Source organism: Camelus dromedarius, chromosome 23 (genome assembly GCF_036321535.1).
Source record: "Camelus dromedarius isolate mCamDro1 chromosome 23, mCamDro1.pat, whole genome shotgun sequence".
NCBI classification, from domain to species: Eukaryota; Metazoa; Chordata; class Mammalia; order Artiodactyla; family Camelidae; genus Camelus; species Camelus dromedarius.
The window spans coordinates 26,856,279-26,875,924 of record NC_087458.1 but is presented as its reverse complement, the minus strand read 5'-3'; the positions used below and the strand labels follow the sequence as shown (position 1 = coordinate 26,875,924).

Genomic DNA, 19,646 nt, shown 5'->3' with positions numbered 1-19,646 from the left:
TTAATAGCGGTGGGGCCTTGAGTGGTTCCCTCCCTTCACCTGAGCCTTAGTCCCTTCACCCAGGACATGGGGATAATAATGTTACTCACCTCTTGAATTTGTTGTGGAAGTTGAGCCAAAGCCTCCTGTGTTGGGTAAACGATAACCTCTTCATTATCTACCTATCTTTTCTCCTTTCATCTTTTTAGAAGTAAGATCGAGATTGTATCTGTTTATGGGTACTTGGGTTTTGGGTCCCTGCTCCTGGTTAAATCCCCTGCTGAATGTTTGCTGAATCCCCACTGACCATTTCTGAATCTGGAGAGTTAGCGTCAGCCCTATTTATTTCTGTCTGGAGCCCTCTCCTCTCTTTCTTGCCTTAGGAAGTGAAAAATGAACTGATAACGAAGGAAAGTTCGCTTTGATTTCCTGGCAAGAAGCTGTGGGCTCGTAACGCGAGAACTTACTCTTTGCCGTGCTGGTCAGTGTTAGGCCCCCTCACACAGTGTGCAGAGATGCCGTCTCTGGTTAGAGCTATGGCACCTAAGAGAGAAAGATGGCCTGGCTGCTGCCCGAAGCCGGCCTTACGTCCAGGGACCAGGTGCGCTAAAGCCCAGCTATTGGATTGGACTGAATGGGCATTTCATTCAAGCTCTGCCCCACCGTGACCTCGTGGGGCTCGTCTCTCTCTCTCTGGAAAGTGGGAAAATCGGTTAAGGTTTAATTCAGGGAGCGGAAACTATCCCAAGTGTGTTAAATAGAAGGGGGATTAGTATGGGAGATTGGGTGCTTCCAAAATTGTTTGAAGTACAGGTTGGAGGAGTGGGTGCTAGGCGGAGCCCCGAGAGTGACTCCTAGGACGTCGAGGGGCTGACCCAGCAGACGTGACGAGCTCCGCCCCTTTAGGAGGGCAGTCAGAGGCTGTGTCCATCAGCTTTCGTGACGCAGTGTCATAGATCTAGAGATCAGAAGACAGCATTAAGGAGGGGCTGCTGCTTCTCCCCCACCAAACTGTCTGGACCGTGGAATGTGGAGTCTGGTGATCTCCATTGCCCAGTCACTTCTCAACATCCATGAAAACACTAAAATTCTAAAACTGAAAAGCACTGAAGTCATTGTCAGCAGTACACAGCAAAAGCAGCAGGAAGATGGCTTCCACCTTCCAAATCTCTACAAGTGCATCACATTCGTGGGACATCCAGTCTCCTAACTTGAATCCGGAAAATGTAGTTTTTCACTTCTAGCCTCTGTATCATCGGAAGGCACCCGGAAACAGGTGGGAACAGATTCTGAGCCAAAACCAACCAAATCCTGCACGCTGCCCTTCCTGAGTGCCATTTTATGCCCGTCGAACTGCCCCCAATTCAATAGCAGCTACTCAGCAAAACCAAGCGAATTCACTGAGGGAGACACAGCTGTTCAAACACGGCAGGCAATTGTATGGAACCCTGTGCTCAAGGAGGAAGCGTCAGATCTTCAGTGAGTGTGCTATGAGAGACAGGGACCTTCTGTTCCCCAGCGGATCTCAGTTCCTGTGTGCTTCTCACAGTGAGAATCTTGCCTGCCTATCTGTGTATAATCAGGCCTCCATCTCCATCATTCTGTATCCATGGATTCAACCAACCAAAGACTGAAAATATTTGGGAAAAAAAATTCCAGAAAGTTCCAAGAAAGTGAAACTTGAATTTGCCAGGTAACTATTTACAAAGCACTTTTACCATATTAAGTGTTATAAGCAATCGAGAGATGATTTAAAGTATGTGGGAGGACATGTGTAAGGTTGTATGCAAATACTGTGCCGTTTTATAATTAGGGACTCGAGCATCCTCAGATTTTGGTGTCTGCGGGTGTCCTGGGACCAGTTCTCCAGTGGATACCGAGGGATGACTGTACTCTGAATAAGTGAGTGGAATAACTGAAAAATATCTTTGTCATAGTCAGGCCCTCGGCCTGAGGCCAAACCCTTTGTGTTACAGGATACTGTGATAAACATAAAGAGAAGTTTAGGAGGGTAATTTTATTTTAACTGTTTAAGGTTTATTTTTGGCTTCCTGGCTTAAATCTCAGACCCCTTCCTCCCCACTCCACCCCCATAAGAAATGGTTTTATTGTACTTCATTGAGGATTCAGTGAGAATCAAACCAAGTGTGAAGTCGTGTGAAAGTATGTTGTAAACTGTAAAGTCCTGCAATGATGTCTGGTGTTACTGTCATACGGAGTGTCTTCTATGTAATGGGGACTTTCCATATTTTGCTAAATTCATTTTATCATTGTCTATCTCTTTCTCTCTCCATATATATTTATATATATTATTTATGTATCATATATCTTTGTATTTATGCATTACATATATTTATATTTTTTCTAAGTCTCTTGACAGCAACTTTCAGAAATCATGTCCCTTTGTCCCTAAATACTTCATCATATATTTTCTAGGAATATTCACTCAGGATATTTAACAATGATGTGCTGTGAACTAATTACAGATCTTACATTTTGCAAGTTGTTCCCATAACTTTTTATATAATTTTTTAATAGTGATGCTTTTTTTTTTTCCTGGTCCAGGATCCAATACAGAATCATACATCTGGAATGGTTTTCTAGCCTTTCTTTGTTTTTTTTTTTTGACATTGACATTTTTTAGGGAATTTAAACCAGTTATTTTTTAGAAGTCTTTCAAATTGGGTTTTGTTTGATGTTCCCTCATGATTAGAGTCAGATTATGCAGTTTTGACAGGAATATTAAATAAGTGGTTAATGTTAAGCTAAATAGAAGACATGATATGATATAGATTCTCTAAGTGTGAATTGTCAATCACCGGATGGTTTGAAAGCAGGGAGCCAGCCCAATGTGGAGTCCAGAACCCAATGTGGAGGTCAAGTTCTGGTATTAACCATGTGACACTGAGTTATATTAATAAAAATGATGATGGTGATAATAATAATAACAATTTAGCAATATACAGCGTGCCTTTACATTCATGATCTCATTAATCCTTCAACAATCTCATGAGGTAAAAGTGATTGTTACTTATGCATGAGGAAACTGAGGCTGAGGGAGGTCAAGTTCTTTGCCCAAGGTCACATAGATAGAGAAGGGCAGGGGGCAGGGGTCAAACCCAAGTCTCAAAACTAGACTTTACATCTTATGATTATAAACCCACATGCTGGAGCAGAAGTCACACTGCCTTGTTGGGAATTCAACTTTAAAAGAAGAAGATGAATTAAACATAATGCACAAGACAGTGCTTCCCAGCCTTGTGGATTTCAAGAGCAATAAAAATAGTTTAAAAAATTGAGGAACAGTGCAAAGCTTATAATACTGTATTCTACCAAGTAAGAATATTAAAATATAAAATCAAACGTTATCTAATATCAGTACTGATTGATAAAAGGACATTTTAATATAAAAATATAGAAAAGCCATAATTTCAGAATAAAGAACCGTCTTTGAGGTTGGACATGTTAGTTTTGTAACATACCCAGTACCTTGCTATTGCTTTTCCCAGTTCGCTGGGACCTGGTGAAAGCTCTGCCCAGAACAGCCCCCATCAGGGGCCAGGCATTTGGGGGGCACTGTATGTTGGTGTCTTCTTGCTCTGTCGTCCAGTGGCTTTATTCTATGTGGCAAGAGTACGTGGGCAGGGAAGGGGACAGTGTATGGTGAGATGCGCCGGGCTGGAGCGGGGTGGGGAGACACGGCCCTGGGGAGTGCTGGTGTTGTTGGCCCTTGGGGTTCATGCGTTGCCTTTGATTCGTCTTCCTCCTTACTCCACGGTTCCTTGTTCACTACTCCTTGCCTCATATTTATTGCTATTGCCCTTTTTTTTTTCTTTACGCCTTCCCAGTTTTTCTTATCTTGCTCCTCTGCTCCTTAGCCCTTACTTTCAAGGAATAAGGAAGAGTTGACACGATACCAAACACAACATCACTATCTGGGCAGCATCGGAATAGAATATCACGTGTTTTGTGTCTGAAGGCTCAGGGTGGAAGGTTCTAGAAGGAAGCTTTTGGCAGTTAAGTTAGGCACTCATCCTAGCACAGATATGTATTATATATATATTTGTATGTTATATATACATTATATATATACATACAAAATATGTTATATATATTTTCATTTTATTATGTGTCTTTTATTAATGCATTAAATAACCATACGTTGAAGTGGGTCTAGTAACTCCTGTCATGCCGAAGTTAGTAGTGATGACTGTGAACAAGGTTTTGCAACATGATATCAACTGTAATGTGATATTAGACTAGCTTTATCACAGGGGACTGAGGGACAGGGGCTGCTGCTACCACCGAAGTGGGACAGTTACAGTCATAGTCAAAGGAGGGGCTCAAGCTCGGGTAGAAGTGAGTGAAAATCAAGATGGATTTTTTTTTCCATTCCAAGTTCACGGATTCCCTGAATTCTACCCACGGATCTCTTGGTGGGGGGATCTGTGGCCCCCAGATTAAAAGCTCTGTTTTAAAGCCTGTACTCCCTGCTCACTTCCTCGTCTTCCATTCATGTCTCAAGTTTATGATTCCTCCGATATCTGGGTGCCGGCTGTGTGTAAGGGTCAGCAGTCTTTGGCAACCTGGCTTTTACTCCCATGGCCCCGGGTCCCTGTGCTCACCAGAGTCACCAGTGTTCCTTCAAATTCAAAAGAACTTTTTCCATCTCCGTATTAGTCCATCTCTGTGCAGCCGCAGAAGCCAAGCCATCTTCTCCTTGGAACTTTCTCCTTCCTGGGCTTCTGCAATATTCTTCTCTATGGATGTGACACAGTGGTTTTAACCCTCACAGAGGCAGAACTCACACAGGGAGCTTTTTCAAACATGGGTCTGGGGCCCTGTTCTCTGGATGTTCTGAGGGAGAAGGTTTGCAGGGGAGTCCAAGCTACACAAATAATTCCAATTTGCTCCAATGGTTGAGAATCACTTAAGTGATTTATGAGTGTATAAGGTATGTTTTACACCCACAACTATAATAATGATAATGATAATAACATAATAATAATAATAATATAATTATTATCTTAGACAGGCATTTTTCATTCTCCCACTGAGTTTCAAAGCACAGGTCTCACTTAATCTTTTCTTCGCTTCATTTCCCTCTTTAAAGGTGAAAACAAAACAAAACTCCACCTCCTTCAACAAAGTGATGTGTATATAAATGAGGAAATGTCTGCAAAATGCTGCTGGAATCAAATGTATTTTGTAAAACTAAAAATCGTCCTTTATTTTGGAAGCAAACTGGAAGAAGGCAGAGAGAGGTGATACATTCCAGGGGTGGCTAGCAAAGTGCTAATTCACCGCCAGTGGTGAGAAAGCAACGTTAGTCTGTGTGTGAGAATGTGGGACAAGCAGGAAGTGAACTTCTGCAGGTACCAGGTTTGCGGCCAGCGGTCCTAGTGCAAGGCCATAGAATTTTAAAGAAATGCTGATTTTCAAAGTTGGAAGGGACCTTAGGATCTTCCATCTCCATCCTTTATCTTGTGCTTGAATCCTTGTGAAAACAACCAGTCAGGGCCCCATTCTGACTTTCAAGAGTCCCTGACACATTTGCTTTTGTAGGCCATTTGCTTCATAAAAATGTTTAAAATTCTATTTTACGATTCCAGTGGTATATAAAACCAACTTTAATCCAGGGCTGGATTTATTACTATATTATTAATATTATCATTATCATTATTATTATTATTATTATTATTATTATTATTATTATTATTATTATTATATGTTCATTTTTCTTATGATTTTAAAAGAAATTAAAGTGAGAACATTTTCCTGGGCCCCTGAAAGAACCATGGGCCTTAGACACTTGCCTCTTGTACCTCAGAGAAGTCGGTCCTGCTTCTAGAGAGAAGTCGGTCCTGCTAATGAGAGTCAGCTCATTATCTTACGAAGCAGCCTGTATATTCCGTTTGAAGAGGATTTTATTTGATAGAAGGTTCTTTCTTATTTTGAGCTGAAGTTTGCCCCCCCCTTTTTTTTTTAAAAAGACTTTTATTCTAGTTCTTTTCCCTAAAAATAGTCTGTTCCTTCTCCCTCATGTCATGTGTACAAGAGCATGGCTCCCGGAAGTGGGAGCCTTAGACCAGAAGCCTTGGCATCACCTGGCGCTGATTAGATGTGCTGAATCTCAGGTCTCTCTCACCATTTGTCTATTGAATCAGAATCTGCATTTTAAGAGCTCCTCAAGTGCTCATATTCGCATCCAAGTTGGAGAAGCACTATACCCAGTGAGAATAACAATAGCAAGTATTTATCCAGTGCTGCTCTATGCTGGAGGCTATTTTAAGTGCTTTATGTGGTTTGCCTAATTAATCGGTTCAGTAACCTTATTTTCCCCATTTTACAGATTAGCAAACTGAGGCATGGAGATGAGTGACTTGCTCAAGGTTTGTCCAGTAAGGAAGTGGTGTGTAGGAATTCAAACCAAGCAGTGTGAATCCAGGACTATATGCTCTTTTTTCTTTTTAATTGAAGTATAGTTGTTGTACAGTAGTTTTGTATAAATTATAGTGATGCACAATTTTAAAGGTTACACTCCATTTATAGTTATTGTAAAATATTGGCTCTATTCCCCATGTTGTACAATACATCCTTGTAGCTTATTTTATACCTGATAGTTGTACCTCTTACACGCTCTTTACCTTCGTGCTTCTTTGCCTATCCCTCTGTGTTTCTTTTGAGAAAAAGTTCCTGCTGCCTTGCTTATAGCTCAGGTTGCCAGGGCAGGAGCAGTCTTTTTAATACCACTCAACCCCACTGTCTTGCTGTGGCTGATTGGAGTAGAGACGGATCGCTGCTTCATGGCCAGGCAACCTACAGCTAGTCTACAACTTAGCACTTGGGTGGTCTGCTATGAACCAGTAATTAATAAGCTAGACTTTGTTAAAATTAAAAACTCCTCTGTGAAGACAGTGTCACAAGAATGAGAAGAGAAGCCACAGACTGGGAGGAAATATTTGCAAGAGACACGTTTGGTAAAGGATTGTTTTTCCAAAATATACAAAGAACTCTAAAACTCAAGGATAAGAAAACGAACAACTCAATTAAAATATGGGCTGAAGATATTAATAGACATCTCACCAAAGAAGATATACAGATGGCAAATAAGCATATGAAGAGATGGTCACATCATACATCATCAGAAAGATGCAGATTAAGAAGTATATCTGTTAGAATTGTCAAAACCTGGAACTTGACAACACTAAATGCTGGTGAGGACGTGGAGCAACAGGAACTCTGACTCGTTGCTGGTGGGGATGCCAAATGATACAGCTACCTTAGGAGTCAGTTTGTGGTTTCTCACAAAATTAAATGTATTCTTACCATATGATCCAGCAATCTCATTCCTTGGTGTTTATCCAAAGGAGCTGAAAACTTATGTCCACACAAAAATATGCTCATGGGTGTTTATAGCAACTTTGTTCACGATTGCCAAAACTTGGACGCAACCAGGATGTCCTTCAGCTGATGAATGGATAAATAAACTGTGGTATGTCCACACAATGGAATATTATTCAGCTCTAAAAAGAAATGAATGGTCAAGCCACAAAGACATGGAGGAAGCTTAAAAGCTTATTACTTAGTAAAAGAAGTCAATTGAAAAAGCTACATACTTGGAATTAGACAGTATGATTCCAACTATATAACATTCTGGAAAAGGCAGAACTCTGGAGACAGTAAAAAGATCAGTGGTAGCCAGAGGTTGCAGATGGGGGAGGAGAGGTGAACAGGCAGAACACAGAGGATTTTTAGGGCAGTGAAAATACCATGAATGAAACTATAATGATGGGCCCATCTAATTATACATTTGTCCAAACCCACAGAATGCGCAAAACCGAGAGTGAACTCTAATGTAAACTGTGGACTTTGGTGGAGGATGTTGATGGTGGAGGAGGCTGTGTATGTGTGGGGACAGGCAGTATATGGGGAGCTGTACTTTCCTCTCAATTTTGCTGTGAACCTAAAACTGCTCGAAAAAAGTGAAGTCTTTAAAAAAAAAAAAAAGCATGCTAAGCCACTGGGATTCTCACTCAATGGTATTTAAATGAAGTAACTTGCAAAGAATTTGCTGGTTGTCAGAGGAAGAAGCAGATGGTTGACCAGATGAGTCATGTGAAAGGTGACTTTTCTTTAAAAAGGCACTTGAGCTTCTGCTGCTATCATATCTAGACCACCTTCAGTTCAAATCCACTCTCCCACCATTTTTCCAGGAGGCCCACATCCATTATGACTCCATCTCTCGGATTTCCCTCGGAGTCTCCTTAGAGGCTCTGTAATAATCCCATTTTACCTGAGCTAGCTTGAATGAGTTTCTCTTGTTTATCATAAAAACCAAACTGTGACACACATTCACATATTTGAAAACACCCATGCACCTCCTTGAGATCCCCTCTCTAAGCGGAACACCCCCAATTCAATCCGTTAATCTTCATACCTTATGTCCACTGCCTCTCTTGGTCCTTCCTCTCTGGAAGCTTTCAAAAATGGACTAATATGAAGGCTGGGATTGGAAGCTACTTTTATGGAGCAGTTTGAAGGCAGAAGAGTAGATCTGCCAGTCCCAACATTTCTTCCTTAGCCCTTGGCAAGACTCTTCCTCAGAGCCTTAAAATTGGTTTTGTTTACAAGAGGGTCTTTCCAGGGGCCACAGTATGCCTTGCTAAGAGTGAGGCCTTGTGCCAGTGAGTGGGAGTAGGTCCTTTGAAGAAAAGCAGTGAAAATCAAGGATGGAGAGAAGGGCCAGAGAGTGTTTCCCAAGCCTGCTCTGGCTTGAATGCATTTCAGAGGAGAAATCCTGGCAGAAGACTGCGTCTCCCAAACTCTGAGGAAGGAACAGGTGACTGGCTTGCAGCAGCAGAGAGAAACCGTGGTCTGTTCCCCTTGTGGTTGTCGTGTTCAGGTCAGTACTAACTTTAGCCGTGCAGTCCTCAAATGGGGACAGTCCACTAGTGGATTAAATCCTGCTTAAATGACTGAGAAGCTTTTAGCCAGAGATCAGAAGAAAGGAAAGGAAATTATTTCATCTCTTCTCTGCCTGGTGCGTGGTGGCTTCCGGGGAAGCTGTTCTCCAGTGTTTTGCATTATTATAAAACTTTCTATTCATATAGCATTGATCTCTCAGGAGCCTGGCATCCTCCATAAGCACTTTATCAGCAACTGGGAAGGAGGGAGGAAGTGTGGACAGCATTTGGCTTGTTTTGTTTCTGGTGGTCACTCTTTTAGCTGAGACCCCAAGGACTTTCTCATTGTATAAATAGGCTCACAGTATTGCCCCTCTACTGGCTTCACACTGGATGGGTGTCCAGCTACCCACGGCTGAGTAATTATCCTCATGCCATTATTGATTTGCCTCATTTCGACATAGGGTAAATATTCTCCATCTTGGTTGGGGAAATGGAGGCATAGAGGCACCTTGCAGGATGACTCAGTTCTCATGCTGGGCCACTGGCGAGTCTGAAGCAATTGCTATCAAATGTTCGGCTCCCCGCCTGTCTCACCACCTTCTTCCTGCCTGCAGTGAGCAGGGGACTGTTCCAGAGCTGAGGTGGGCTGGTTTGTCCTGAAAGAAGTCTGAGGGTCAGAGGGAGGTATCACTTGAGCTGGAAGGCATGACCCCAGGGTGGTTGGCTGACCTTCAGATACCCTCTCCTCAGACCTACGACCAGTGCACTTCTCATCAGATCAAGCTGCCTCTCTGGGACTCAGACATTTCGTAAAAGATCTGAAGGGCATTTCAAATGGCTCTGGGACATGAATAGCTGTTGCAAAAGAAGGTTGCTTCAGCGATATGATGGCTGAATCAGCACGGCGTTGAATTAGCAGCACTCTGGTCTTCAGGGTAATAGCATGATGATAAATGAACATTATTACATTTTTACCTTGTGAATGAGTCCTTAGTGAAAAGACAGACAGCTTCCAGGTGTCTTGCCACAAGATTTAAACAACTGAGTCACTAGAACTTGATGGAGGAACAAGTGACAGTGTAGAATCTCCTCGTGATTCAATGGGCGCCAACTTGGATTGTCCCCAGTCCCAACTTTAGCATCTTTCTTTAGTCACTCTGCCCGTAGTCAGTTCCCCTTCTGGGGGTGCACAATAGGAGGAAATTCTCATGAAGGAGACAAAGCTGCCACCGTCCCGCCTGACCAAACATCCCCCGAGAGAACGGGCTGCCCACGCCAGAGAGGGCGGCTCCCGAGAGGAACCACCTGCCGGTGTTCCACGTCAGGGCTTTGAGCTACTGGTCATCCCCGAGCAGGCCTGACTGATGTGCCGGCCCCTCCGGTTGCCAAGGAGACGAGGCAATCCCTCAAGAATGTCCGATCAGATGGCTCAGCCCAGACTCTGCTGTCAGGGCAGGGGGTGGAATGGAACGGAGGGAGCACTGTCTGAGAAGTCTTGTCTCTGTATTAGCTGGACATCAGCTAGATGGGTGGGTGGGAACTGTCTGGGTCTTGGTTTTCTCCTCTGTGGGGTTAATGACCTGGCTGGGCAACAGTTAGAGAGGAAGAACTCGTAAGCATGGAATATATTGCCTATGTCATAAACATAAAGGCATCCGACGCGTTTGTGTTGACTGGTAAAACAGAGAGGCTGCTTTTATTTACTGATCGTGGGTTTTCCGGGGCCATCCGTCCACTGAGGACCCCCAGACAGATGAGTTTGGTGAAAGGACAGGATACTCCAAGGGAAGAATGTCACCTCTTGTGACTGAATTTAAAAATATGTATCTAGAAAGCCTTCAGAAAGCAATTCAGCCTAATATAGGAGGGGTAGTTTGCCAGTGGGCTTAAGTGTCTCCCTATTGATTATAAAGAAAGAAAAATCCCCCGTGAAGTCAGAGGTCGGAAACTCTGGTTGATGTCAAGAGGGCAGTGTCCCTCTGACAAGTGCCACAGGAGGGGCTGGTCCGCACAGAGCTCGAGCATAGAAGCTCTGGGAAGCAGCACTATGTCTTCGTTGTTGTGCGGGAGAAGAGGCCATGCCAGCTGACTGGGCCCAGTTCTCTAGACAGAACGGAAAGGGGGCGATTCAGTAAGTCCTCATAGCCCAAGAAAAAGAGCCCTTAGTCACATTCCACACCCTCTGTTGTAATTCTGCTGTCACCAAACAACTTTCTGACCTATAGTCTGTTTATTAGTCATGATTAATGAGCACCTGCTATATGCCTGGCCCTGGGTACTACCTTTCATGTGTATTATCATGCGTGGCTCCTCACAGCAACCTTTGAAGGAAAGTTTCAAGAATCCCATTTTTAAAAAATTTTAAAAATTTTTATTTATTTTTTTATGTATTTTTCAGATTCTTTCCTATTATAGAGATACTGAATATAGTTCCCTGTGCTATAAGGTAGGTCCTTGTTGTTTATCTATTTTATATCTAGTAATGTGTATATGTTAATCCCAAATTCCTAATTTATCCCCCCTTCCTGCTTTCCCCTTTGGTAACCATAGGTTTGTTTTCTATATCTGTGAGTCTATTTCTGTTTTGTAAATAAGTTCCTTTGTATCATTTTTTAGATTCCACATATAAGGGATATCATATGACATTTATTTTTGTCTGATTTCCTTCACTTAGGATGATAATCTCTAGGTCCATCCATGTTGCTGCAAATGGCATTATTTCATTCTTTGTTATGGCTGAGTAATATTCCATTATATATATGTATATACGTACCACCTCTTCTTTATCATTCATCTGTTGATGGACATTTAGGTTGCTTCCATGTCTTGGCTATTGTAAATAGTGCTGCTACGAACATTAGGGTGCATGTATCTTTTCTTTTAATTTTTTAATTTTTTAAAACTTTTTTATTGAGTTACAGTCATTTTACAATGTTGTGTCAAATTCCAGTGTAGAGCACAATTTTTCAGTTATATATGAACATACATACATTCATTGTCACATTCTCTTTCACTGTGAGCCACCACAAGATCCTGTGCTACACAGTACAATCTTGTTTGTCTATTCTACATTTTGAAATCCCAGTTCCTTCCCACCCCCTGTCCCACTGGCAACCACAAGTTCGTATTCTATGTCTGTGAGTCTGTTTCTGTTTTGTATTTATGTTTTTTTTTTTTAGATTCTGCATATGAGTGATCTCATATGGTATTTTTCTTTCTCTTTGTGGCTTACTTCACTTAGAATGACATTCTCCGGTAACATCCATGTTGCTGCAAATGGCGTTGTTGGTTTTTATGGCTGAGTAGTATTCCACTGTATAAATATACAACATTGTCTTTATCTAGTCATCTGTTGATGGACATTTAGGCTGTTTCCATGTCTTTTTTTTTTTTTTTTAACATTTTTTAGTGGTTTATAATCATTTTACAATGTTGTGTCAAATTCCAGTGTTCAGCACAATTTTTCAGTCATACATGGACATACACACACTCATTGTCACATTTTTTTCTCTTTGAGCTACCACAAGATTTTGTGTATATTTCCCTGTGCTATACAGTATAATCTTGTTTATCTATTCTACAATTTTGAAATCCCAGTCTATCCCTTCCCACCCGCCACCCTCCTGGCAACCACAAGTCTGTATTCTATGTCTATGAGTCTATTTCTGCCCTGTATTTACACTTTTTTTGTTGTTGTTGTTGTTGTTTGTTTTTGTTTTTGTTTTTTAGATTCCACATATGAGCGATCTCATATGGTATTTTTCTTTCTATTTCTGGCTTACTTCACTTAGAATGACATTCTCCAGGAGCATCCATGTTGCTGCAGATGGCATTATGTTGTCGGTTTTTATGGCTGAGTAGTATTCCATTGTATAAATATACCACCTCTTCTTTATCCAGTCATCTGTTGGTGGACATTTAGGCTGTTTCCATGTCTTGGCTATTGTGAATAGTGCTTCTATGAACATTGGGGTGCATATATCTTTTCAAGTTAAAGTTTTCTCCAGATACATGCCCAGGAGTGGGATTGCAGAATCATATAGTAACTATTTCTTTCACCTTTTAAAGAACCTCCTTACTGTTTTCCATAACGGCAGCATTAATTTTCATTCCCCCAACAGTGTAGGAGAAAGAACCTCATTTTTAGGTGACAAAACAGACTAAGAATGGTTAAGCAATTTCCTCAAAGTTGCTCATCAGAAACAGTAGAGCGGTGATTTCATACTGCTCGGACTAACGTTCAATGTCTTCTTTCTTTTCTGCGTGCTGCTTCCTACTGGAAGGGACTGCTTGATGCTTCTGGTTGGTTCCAGTCTTGGGCCAGAGACGTCTCCCTGGGTGGAAATGAAGGAGTGGCCACAGTTGGTGGGACTCAAGCCCCCCAGACTGGTTACTTCTGGGTGAACTTCTTATTGTGCTTGAATGTATGGGATGGAAACAGATCAGACCTTGGACCTTGAACTGCAATCTTCTCATTAAGGTAGTGTCTCTGTGGCCCTGATAAAAATAGGCTGTCAGTTCTTCCCCTTATACTTCGGCAGTGACTGACTTCTGGCAGGACTTGTGAAGACACGGCACACTCCCTGTGTGGCATCTTTAAATGGGAAGCACACTGCAATTCACCTTCTCTCCCCAGGAAAGCTCGAAATTAAATGAATACAAGCAGCTTGGTATTACTGCTTTTGTTTTCACAGCTGCTGAAATAGCTCTGGCTTTTCTGGTCTGATTCATGATAACTTCGGTTGAAATTACATGTGTCTAAAGATAGGACAGGCAGGTCAGAGCTCCTGAATGGGGATTGTCCTTTGTTTAAATGAGATCTGCTCATTTTAGCTCAGAGCAGTCCTTGACCCACAAATAAATGTGAAAAGCCCGTAGAAGTCCCTCGACATGATTGATTTCACCTATATAGTCATAACATATTGTGTTTGCACTGAAGAGGTTATTTTAACAATTAACACGAGGCAGGTATGACCCCCTTTTCATTGGGAAGGTTCACAATTAAGTGCCTATATTGTAGATTTGTACTGAGGGACAGCAATGAATTGCTTCAATGGTGGGTGATCAGAAAGGTGGTGAGGGTAGGGGTAGCAGCTGTGTGGGAGTGCAGTGGAGAGAGGATCTGAAAGTTGTAAGATGGCCCAGAGTTTTTTTCAGCTCGGGGAAGGATTCTGAGGGAAGCAAGCTGTCTTCAGATAGTAGGGGTGGGGGGGGGTGCTCACTTGCCTTGGGCGGGAAGAAGTAGGTTTGCCCTTTTACCCCAGGGGGTAGAACTTGGACTAAAAGAATCTAGATGCAGGGAGACAGTCATGTGGGGAATTTGGATACTTGGGGAGTTTACTCTAAGGAACAATTCTGAGAACATTAAAGTTGTTTGGAATGATGGAGGCGGATACCTCAAGTCACTGGGATGCGTTCAAGCCAGGGAAGCCATGGCTTGGATTCTAGCCAATCCACGAGTGAGAGGTTATACCCAATGGTCCTAAGTTCCATCCCAATTCTAGTTCATGGTTTGATTTAAATACTGGTGTCCATTACTCTTACGTGAATCGAATCTGAGAAATCATTTAGCAGTGTTATGTTGGAATAGAGCGTATCTATGCACTAAAACCTCACTAATTTAAAATAATTGAAGAGGAAAGCTAGTTTGGTTGGTGAAGTCAATTATGAAATGCTTGTAAATAATAAATGGCAATTTTACGACTTTCAAGTCCATATGTGTGGAATTATGTCTAGCAAAGTTGCCCGACCAAGGTCCTGCTTTAATGAATAGAGAATGATTTGTAATCAACAGGCTTGCTCGCTTCTGCTTAGATTAGAATTAAATCATATGTAATTCAGAGCATTTGAAAACAGTTGGTCTCTTAAGTAAATAAACAGGCCCCTCAGAATTTCAAGTATGTATTTGCTGTCAGCCCTTCCTTTTTTCCGGTTGACAGGGCAGAGGGAAGCTTCCGTTCAACGCCTGTCCAAATGTCACAATTAAAAAACAAACAGAAGTGCACTATGAGTAAATGAGATTTTTTTGCTATATTTTTGCCAGACAAATCCTCTGTTTCTTAGGTTGGATGATAGATTGCTCAAAACTCATGGGAGGAGACTTTCTGAGGAACCGCTAATGTCTAGAGGGTGTGGCAGAAGTTAGATTTAACATTTCTTTCATTCATTGATCGAACTTTAATGTTTAAAAAAAACCACATGTTATATGATTCTGCTTCTATGAAATGTCCCGAATAGGCAAATCCATAGAAACAGAAAGTAGATAAATAGGGCTTTGGTGGGGGCACTTTGGGGGCGGATGGAATGTGACTGCCAACGGGTGTAGGGTTTTGTTTTGAGAGGATGAAAATGTTCTAAAATCGGTTGTGGTGATCGTCACACAACTCTGAACATACTAAAACCATTGAATTCTACGCTTCACACAGGTGAACTGTATGGTGTGTGAATTACATCGCAATCATTATGGAGCTGTGTTACGAGCCAGGAACCGTTCTGGGCACTAGACATAGAGTGTTGAACAGGACTAAGTCCCTGCCGTCAGAGAGCTTACATTCCAATGGGAGAGTCGGATAATAAACGTGTGAGCAAATCATGTAAAAGCGTAATCTTAGGAAGAGATAGTACTCTGTAGAAAGACAAAGCGGGATGAGAAAGTAGAGTGATATGTGTGTATGTACACGTGTATGTCTGGGTTAGTGTACGTGCGTCTGAGCGTATAGCACACCTGCCTGTATGTATGTGTATGTATTATGTGTGTGTACTTGTGCACTGAGTGTATGTGCATGTCTGTGTCTGCACACGTGTTCTCTACTTTAGATGGGGTGACTAGGGAGGACCTCTCTGGGCCTTTTGAGCAGCGATCTGAATGAAATGAAAGAATGAGCTGCCCAGATAACTGGCGTAAGTCCATCTCAGGCAGCGCAGACCCTAAGGCGAGAATATTTTTGGCCGGCATGACCAAGAGGAGGAGAGGGTGCTAGTGGGGAAGCTGGGGAGGTTGGCAGGGGTCAGGCCATGCAGGGTAATAACCATGGTGATGTCTGTGAATTACCTTCAGAGCGCGGTCTTAGCACAGGTAAGCCACTAAGTTTGCGTGCCTTTTCTGCAGCCCGTTAAGTTCTTCTCACAACCCCTATCTTGTCGGACGCTCACAACAACAGAAGTTAGTCTTCTCAGTCCGGAGATGGAGAAAATGCTGGAAATCGTCCACAGTCCTCCCTGCCTCACGAGCTCATGACCCCACGTCAGAACACGATCATGTCTGGGAACCCGTACTTCCTCAGGCCCCAGGTCAGCACTTGGCGCAAGACGGGGGCCAGGGAATGTTTATGGAAGTGACTGCTTTGAGGTCACGAAGTGAGTAGACACCCCAGCCAGGACGGGAGTTCTGGTCCCCTCGTCCCAAACGCCGTTCTGTTTGCTCTGACTCACACGGCCATGCTGCTTTTCCCGGGGCCTCACAGCATGATGAGGATGACGGAGTCCTTGGGAGTTATCTTTCCCGCAGGCTGACCTTTCCACGCTCCAAGGCCTGTGGGAGTTCACGTGGTTTTACGGGACTCTGCTGAGAGGTTCATCGGCCTCTCATAATCACGCAAGCCCGCTTTAACTGAGGAGTAGGTTTCGATTAGCATATTCTATTAGGTGACTTCAGCATCACTAATTTATGACTCTTACAGTTGGGTAATTTTCATCTCTGACTTAACCATACATCCAGGTCCCTTCTTAGCAAATCTTCTATCATCTCTCACCTTTTATCTACATAACAAGGTGATTAAGAACATGAGTTCAAACCCTGAAGTGAGTTCCATTCCTGGCCTTGCCCTTAATAGATGTATGACGTTTAACAACTAGTCATTCTGAGCTTCAGTTTTTCCATCTGTAAAACTGAGATAATGGTGCTATTGACCCCTCAGGACTGTTTGGAAAACTGAGGTGCTCAGAGCAGCACCTGGAACCGAGTGAGCGTCCAGTCAGCGCCAGCCCTGTTGGCTGCTACGCTCATTTCCCTTCTCTAGGACCACTCGCTGGAGAGCCGTGGCTGGGGAGGCAGAGCGAGCTAATTGCTTGTCAGTGCTTCTCAGCGCACAGAATTTAGGAAGCTATTATGGAAGGACAATTAGACGGTCAAAATATGTCCTTGGATTGGAACAACACGTGCACAGATGGAAACGTGGGCTGATTAAGTCCTGAGCATTCTACGCTGGCGTTAAGGGAGGGGGCGATTACTGAGTCTACCCAAGTACACTGTCCCATGTGGATCTCTGTGGCTGTTATTAAGCTCTCCAGCTGGAGGCTACTTTCACCAGGTGATGATAGAAACTGGGGCTTGGGGATTCAGGAGAACAGAATGGGCGGGCATAAAAAAGCCATTGATAAAAAGAGCCGTTTGCCTCCCTCCTCTTTCCCTCTTTTAGATTCTGGGAGAAACTGCTCTTTCTGGTGTCCGCTGCTGTTCTGTCTCCTGTTCGCAGATTGTCACTGTTGCCAGGGAACTGCTGGCACTTGCCAAGGCTTCTGGGGGGGGGGGGCTGCGCTTGGCCGCCCGCTGGCTGGGTGACTGGGGGGCCGGTGCAAGGAGGCAGAGGTCAAGGTGACAGGAAAGGAAGCAGCAGTGCCTGTACACATGAACCAGGGCTGCTGAGATGACCTCTAGGCTCATGGGGGAAGGGGAGGCCTGAGAAATCGCAGGTAGCAGGGACACCTCAGCACCTCCTTTTCCTATGCGTGCTAATCTCTGACACAAATAAAAAGCCAGTAAAACAAAATACTTCGGAAAAGAAAGAAACAGTTTGACTTATTCTTTTCTTCCTCCTTTAGACAGAAAACAAGTCCCCCCAAATTTCAGAAAAGATGTGCTTGTGTAGATGACTCCTGCTGCCTTAACACAGCCATCTAAAGCCCCGCAGGCCCCCCATCTCCGTGCTCAAGCTCAGGCCCCCCCAGTGCCCCTTACTGTCAGCAGCGGGGGCAGATACATCGTCTTACCAGACTCGGCAGAGCCCCCTGGAAAGCCGTCTTATAGGTTCTTTTTCTCTCACATATTAAGCACTGATCTTTTTTTTCCTAAATGAGGAATAACTTACTGATGCTGGAGAAAGAGCAGAAAGTAAGGCAGAGTGGCAGCTGACAGCACCCAGCATGTTTCGCTGTTCATCAGTAAGCTGAACGTATGTTTGGGGAAATAGTCCATTTCCACGTGGGCAGTGGCGGTGAATGTCAGTGAGAAGGGACTCGAGGAATGATGCAGATGATTTGCTGTTTCAGGGATGAGGAAAGAGCAGGGGTTAAGTGCTTATCAAGTTCAGGGATGAAACTCCAGATCAAACCTTCCATGAAAGAGAGAATTAATGTCCCCTTAATTCTCCAGCTTCCGCATCTTTAGGTGTCGCTTATCGTTAACCTTCAGTCTCTTGCCCCACAAAATGCTTCTGAAACTATCTCCCTGGCCCTCCGAGTGATGTTGTAGCCTCTTCATTCTGCCCCAGCCGTCTAAATGGACCTGCCCCCCAGCTCTGAACAGTTTCCTGGAGTCGTACTCGGTTTCAAGGTCCTTTGTTAGTTTTTCTCTTGGTGAGATGTTGCATCACCTCTCTGTCTAGAAGTGTTTCACTGACTCCAGCTAAAACAGTTTGGCTTTGATTTCCTTATCTATTCCTTCCTTTCCTGATTCCATATTTTACATTAACTATTTTTAACGTTTCAAACAGGATCAGCCATAAAAAGGGCACCCAGGGTGCAGCTGGCATGGCTTATGGAGGTGAAAGGGTCTCTCATAGGCAATGTTAGGTTTTTAAAAAAAAATTATCACCAAGTAATTGGCCTTGGAGAAACTATAATTTCGTTTAAAATATCTAAGACGGTAAGTCTAAAATATATTTAATTCTAATGAAAAAGAATATGAAAATGAATATATGTATGTATATGCATGACTGGGACATTGTGCTGTGCACCAGAAGTTGACACATTGTAGATGACTGTACTTCAATTAAAAAAAAGTTGCATTATCCATATGTGCAAGAAGAATAATGAAATATCCTATTTTGACCTGGGAACAATAATTTTCTAAAAAAAATTAAAAATATACAAATATTTAATTCTGTTTTGTTTTAGAATATGTATTTTCTTAAGGCTTATAAAAACAGTATAGGCTACTATTAATTGAGCACTTACCATGTGCCAGATCCTGAAATAGATGCTTTACGTATGTCATGAAATACTATCAGCAACACAACTAGGAAAGTATCGTTAATTCCATAAAACACAAGTGGAAATAAAGTCTGAGAGACCTCGCTTAAGGTGGTACAGCAAGTGGGCTTTTTCTTGCTCTGTAACTTGTGGTCTTAAGTTGCCTCCATTAATAAAACAGATTTGGTTTGATTCTCACCTTACATAGGCGTGAATACAACGTAACGAATTGGCATTTTATGAGCCTCGAGCAAAGCAGCTGTTAGTTACCTGTTGCCATGTAACAACACCTCCAAACTTAGTTGGTTACAAAAGCTTTTATTTTCTTACAGTTTCTCCGAGTCAAGAACCCGGGCACAGCTCGGCTGGGTTCTCTGGCTCAGGGTCTCTCACAGGCTATACTCACGGCTTTACCTGGGCTGCAGTTACCTGGGGCTCGACTGGGGAAGGATCTGCTTCTGAGCTTCCTCGTGTGGTCATTGGCAGGACCCAGTTCCTCACTGGGTGTTGAACTGGCCTCAGTGCTTCTCTAGTTGTTGGCTAGGAACCACCTGTAGTGGGTGGAAAGGT

At 42.9% G+C, this 19,646-nt stretch overlaps 1 long non-coding RNA gene across 1 annotated transcript in view; it reads left to right on the top strand.

The window, feature by feature from the left end:
* LOC135318944 (uncharacterized) overlaps nt 1-13,516 on the top strand; it is a 37,267-nt gene extending 23,751 nt beyond the window's left edge. The window contains exons 4-5 of the long non-coding RNA XR_010377417.1: nt 11,287-11,334; nt 13,172-13,516. This is a non-coding gene — a long non-coding RNA (uncharacterized LOC135318944). The remainder of the gene's footprint in view (nt 1-11,286; nt 11,335-13,171) is intronic.
* The last annotated feature ends 6,130 nt before the right edge of the window (nt 13,517-19,646 follow it).